The sequence below is a fragment of the Lolium rigidum genome, chromosome 3, assembly GCF_022539505.1.
Source record: "Lolium rigidum isolate FL_2022 chromosome 3, APGP_CSIRO_Lrig_0.1, whole genome shotgun sequence".
NCBI lineage: Eukaryota > Viridiplantae > Streptophyta > Magnoliopsida > Poales > Poaceae > Lolium > Lolium rigidum.
Genome location: NC_061510.1, coordinates 82,939,720 through 82,945,412, shown reverse-complemented (window position 1 = coordinate 82,945,412; position 5,693 = coordinate 82,939,720).

The following is a 5,693-nucleotide window of genomic DNA, read 5'->3' as shown; positions in this document are numbered from 1 at the left end:
TGTAATCTTACGAGCTGGGTACGAAACCCTCTCGAACTCTGTAACTTGTGTATTACGAAACCCTCGGCTCCGCCTCCTATATAAGGGGGAGTCGAGGGACAAAGAAAGGGATCGAATCTACTGTCAACATAACCCTAGTTTTCATAATCGTCGAGTACTTTTCGCTTGAACCTTCGAGATCTACTTGCCCTCTACTTCTAGCAAAACCCTAGTCTACAATCTGTAGGCATTGACAAGTTAATCCTTTGTCAATTGGCGTCGTCTGTGGGAACTAGAGGTTGCAAGGAGCTGATCTCGATGGCACATTCAAGATCGTCGACTTCGTCGATAGCAAGCAACGCGATGGATCGAGGTAACAAGGGAAAAACTGATCTAGTCAATTTTATTCCTCACCCGCCCTCTGATACGTCTCCAACGTATCGATAATTTCTTATGTTCCATGCTACTTTATTGATGATACCTACATGTTTTATGCACATTATATGTCGTATTTACGCATTTTCTGGAACTAACCTATTAACAAGATGCCGAAGAGCCGATTCTTTGTTTTTCGCTGTTTTTGGTTTCGAAATCCTAGTAAGGAAATATTCTCGGAATTGGACGAAATCACCGCCCGGGGTCCTATTTTTGCACGGAGCTTACGGAAGACCGAAGAGATAACGAAGTGGGGCGACGAGGCGCCGCCACCATAGGGCCGCGCGGCCAGAGGGGGCCGCGCCGCCTATGGTGTGGGCCCCTCGTCAGCCCCCCTGACCTACCCTTCCGCCTACTTAAAGCCTCCGTCGCGAAACCCCCAGTACCGAGAGCCACGATACGGAAAACCTTCCGAGACGCGCCGCCGCGAATCCCATCTCGGGGATTCGGGAGATCGCCTCCGGCACCCTGCCGGAGAGGGGATTCATCTCCCGGAGGACTCTTTATCGCCATGATCGCCTCCGGAGTGATGAGTGAGTAGTTCACCCTCGGACTATGGGTCCATAGCGGTAGCTAGATGGTCGTCTTCTCCTAATTGTGCTTCATTGTTGGATCTTGTGAGCTGCCTAACATGATCAAGATCATCTATATGTAATTCTATATGTTGTGTTTGTCGGGATCCGATGGATAGAGAATACTATGTTATGGTGATTATCAATCTATTGTTTATGTGTTGTTTATGATCTTGCATGCTCTCCGTTATTAGTAGAGGCTCTGGCCAAGTTTGTACTCTTAACTCCAAGAGGGAGTATTTATGCTCGATAGTGGGTTCATGCCTTCATTGACACTCGGGACGGTGACGAGAAAGTTCTAAGGTTGTGATGTGCTGTTGCCACTAGGGATAAAACATTGACTCTATGTCTAAGGATGTAGTTGTCGATTACATTACGCACCATACTTAATGCAATTGTCTGTTGCTTTGCAACTTAATACTGAATGGGATTCGGATGATAACCTGAAGGTGGACTTTTTAGGCATAGATGCAGTTGGATGGCGGTCTATGTACTTTGTCGTAATGCCCGAATTAAATCTCACTATATTTATCATATCATGTATATGCATTGTTATGCCCTTCTCTATTTGTCAATTGCCCGATCGTAATTTGTTCACCCAACATGCTTTTATCTTATGGGAGAGACACCTCTAGTGAACTGTGGACCCCGGTCCTATTCTTTACATAGCATACAATCTACTGCAATTGTGTTTACTATTTTCTTGCAAACAATCATCTTCCACTCGATACGCTTAATCTTTTGTTATAGCAAGCCGGTGAGATTGACAACCTCACTGTTTCGTTGGGGCAAAGTACTTTGGTTTTGTTGTGCAGATTCCACGTTGGCGCCGGAATCCCTGTTGTTGGGCCGCATCATATTTCGCCACCATCAACCTTCAACGTGCTTCTTGGCTCCTCCTGGTTCGATTAAACCTTGGTTTCTTTCTGAGGGAAAACTTGCTACTGTGCGCATCATACCTTCCTCTTGGGATTCCCAACGAACGAGTGAGTTACACGCCATCAAGCTCTTTTTCTGGCGCCGTTGCCGGGGAGATCAAGACACGCTGCAAGGGAGTCTCCACTTCTCAATCTCTTTACTTTGTTTTTGTCTTGCTTTATTTTATTTACTACTTTGTTTGCTGCACCTAAACAAAACACACAAAAATTAGTTGCTAGCTTTACTTTATTTATTGTCTTGCTCTCTATATCAAAAACACAAAAAAATTAGTTACTTGCATTTACATTATTTGCCTAGTTTACTTTTTGCTTATTGCATCATGTTTCCTTTTAATTTCACCACAAAAGACATACCGGTAGGACGTGGGTCCATAGTTGGGAGAAATAATATAGAAGAATTTTTCAATCATGTTAGTATTACTTGAAGATTTTGAAGATAGACACTTGGTAGAACTTGCACCTACCTATGAAATTGCTGCTGCTGCTTTAGTTCGCATGTTGGAAACTAAATTTGTTAATCTCAATCCTATAATCCAACACATGTTTCTTACACTTGGTGATATGGAAGAAGGGGAAAAGAAAGATTTTGTTCTAGAAACTCTTCTTAGAGAATTTGGTGGTCTAGCAAGAGAGGCTAGAAAGGTTTTTGCTAAATTTAATATGCTAGGTTCTCATACTAATTTTGTTGGTCTCCTTGAAAAAATGGACATGGATAGAATAAGGTACACTAATAATATTAATGATGGTGGGGAGATCAAAGCACCAATACCATGTAAACTCCTAGCTATGAATGATGCACTAGAAAATAACTATGCTTGGCTTGTTCCTGAAAATTTGTTCGATGAGAATAGCAAGCCCAAGACTAATGAAAAGGGAGACGCTAAAACTTATGTATCCAATATACTATGCTTAGTTGAGAAAACTCCCAACACCCCTGGTAATGATGTTGATGCTTCTACTCTTGATGTTACTTGATTTGCACTTTCTGCGCCTAGCTGAAAGGCGTTAAAGAAAAGCGCTTATGGGAGACAACCCATGTTTTTACTACAGTACTTTATTTTATATTTGAGTCTTGGAAGTTGTTTACTACTGTAGCAACCTCTCCTTATCATGTTTTTGTGCCAAGTAAAGTTTCTATGTTAAAGTTGATGTTATATTTGGGATCGCTGCGCAGAAACAGCATTGCTGTCTGTCACGAATCTGGGCACAGGCCTCTGTAGAAAATTCGAAAAAATCTGCCAATTTACAAGCGTGATCCTCAGATATGTACGCAACTTTCATTAGTTCTGAGTTTTTCCATTTGAGCAAGTCTGGTGCCATCTTTAAAATTCGTCTTTACGGACTGTTCTGTTTTTGACAGATTCTGCCTTTTATTTCGCATTGCCTCTTTTGCTATGTTGGATTTATCTCTTTGATCCATTAATGTCCAGTAGCTTTATGCAATGTCCAGAAGTGAAAAGAATGATTGTGTCACCTCTGAATGTGTGAATTATTAATTGTGCACTAACCCTCTAATGAGTTTGCTTGAAGTTTGGTGTGAAGGAAGTTTTCAAGGGTCAAGAGAGGAGTATGATATACTATGATCAAGAGGAGTGAAAGCTCTAAGCTTGGGGATGCCCCCGTGGTTCACCCCTGCATATTTTAAGAAGACTCAAGCTGTCTAAGCTTGGGGATGCCCAAGGCATCCCCTTCTTCATCGACAACATCATCGAGTTCCTCCCCCGAAACTATATTTTTATTCAATCACATCTTGTGTTCTTTACTTGGAGCGTCGGTTTGTTTTTGTTTTTGTTTTTGTTTGAATAAAATGGATCCTAGCATTCACTTTGTGGGAGAGAGACACGCTCCGTTGTTGCATATGGACAAATATGTCCTTAGGCTTTACTCATAATGTTCAAGGCGAAGTTTCTTCTTCGTTAAATTGTTATATGGTTGGAATTGGAAAATGCTACATGTAGTAATTCTAAAATGTCTTGGATAATGTGATACTTGGCAATTGTTGTGCTCATGTTTAAGCTCTTGCATCATATGCTTTGCACCCATTAATGAAGAAATACATAGAGCTTGCTAAAATTTGATTTGCATATTTGGTCTCTCTAAGGTCTAGATAATATCTAGTATTGAGTTTTGAACAACAAGGAAGACGGTGTAGAGTCTTATAATGTTTACAATATGTCTTTTATGTGAGTTTTGCTGCACCGGTTCATCCTTGAGTTTGCTTCAAATAACCTTTGCTAGCCTAAACCTTGTATCGAGAGGGAATACTTCTCATGCATCCAAAATCCTTGAGCCAACTACTATGCCATTTGTGTCCACCATACCTACCTACTACATGGTATTTCTCCGCCATTCCAAAGTAAATTGCTTGAGTGCTACCTTTAAAATTCCATCATTCACCTTTGCAATATATAGCTCATGGGACAAAATAGCCTTAAAAACTATCGTAGTATTGAATATGTACTTATGCACTTTATCTTTTATTAAGTTGCTTGTTGTGCGATAACCATGCTTCTGGGGAACGCCATCAACTATTGTTGAATATCATGTGAGTTGCTATGCATGTCCGTCTTGTCCGAAGGATCTATCACCTTAATGATTGGAGCATGCAAATTGTTAGAGAAGAACATTGGGCCGCTAACTAAAGCCATGAATCATGGTTGAAGTTTCAGCTTTGGACATATATCCTCAATCTCATATGAGAATAATAATTGTTGCTACATGCTTATGCATTTAAGAGGAGTCCATTATCTCGTTGTCCATGTTGTCCCTGGTATGGATGTCTCAAGTTGAGAATAATCAAAAGCGAGAAATCCAAAATGCGAGCATTCTCCTTAGACCTTTGTACAAGCGGCATGGAGGTACCCCTTTGTGACACTTGGTTGAAACATGGCATTGCAAAGATCCGGTAGTCCAAGCTAAGTAGGACAAGGTGCGGGCACTATTAGTATACTATGCATGAGGCTTGCAACTTGTAAGATATAATTTACATAACTCATATGCTTTATTACTACCGTTGACAAAATTGTTTCATGTTTTCAAAATAAAAGCTCTAGCACAAATACAAGCAATCGATGCTTTCCTCTTTGAAGGACCATTCTTTTACTTTTATTGTTGAGTCAGCTTACCTATCTCCCTCCACCTTAAGAAGCAAACACTTGTGTGAACTGTGCATTGATTCCTACATACTTGCATATTGCACTTGTTATATTACTTTATGTTGACAATATCCATGAGATATACATGTTATAAGTTGAAAGCAACCGCTGAAACTTAATCTTCCTTTGTGTTGCTTCAATACCTTTACTTTGATTTATTGCTTTATGAGTTAACTCTTATGCAAGACTTATTGATGCTTGTCTTGAAGTACTATTCATGAAAAGTCTTTGCTTTATGATTCACTTGTTTACTCATGTCATTACCATTGTTTTGATCGCTGCATTCATTACATATGTTTACAAATAGTATGATCAAGATTATGATGGCATGTCACTTCGTAAATTATCTTTGTTATCGTTTTACCTGCTCGGGACGAGCAGTAACTAAGCTTGGGGATGCCGATACGTCTCCAACGTATCGATAATTTCTTATGTTCCATGCTACTTTATTGATGATACCTACATGTTTTATGCACATTATATGTCGTATTTACGCATTTTCTGGAACTAACCTATTAACAAGATGCCGAAGAGCCGACTTGTCGTTTTCTGCTGTTTTTGGTTTCGTAAATCCTAGTAAGGAAATATTCTCGGAATTGGACGAAATCACCGCC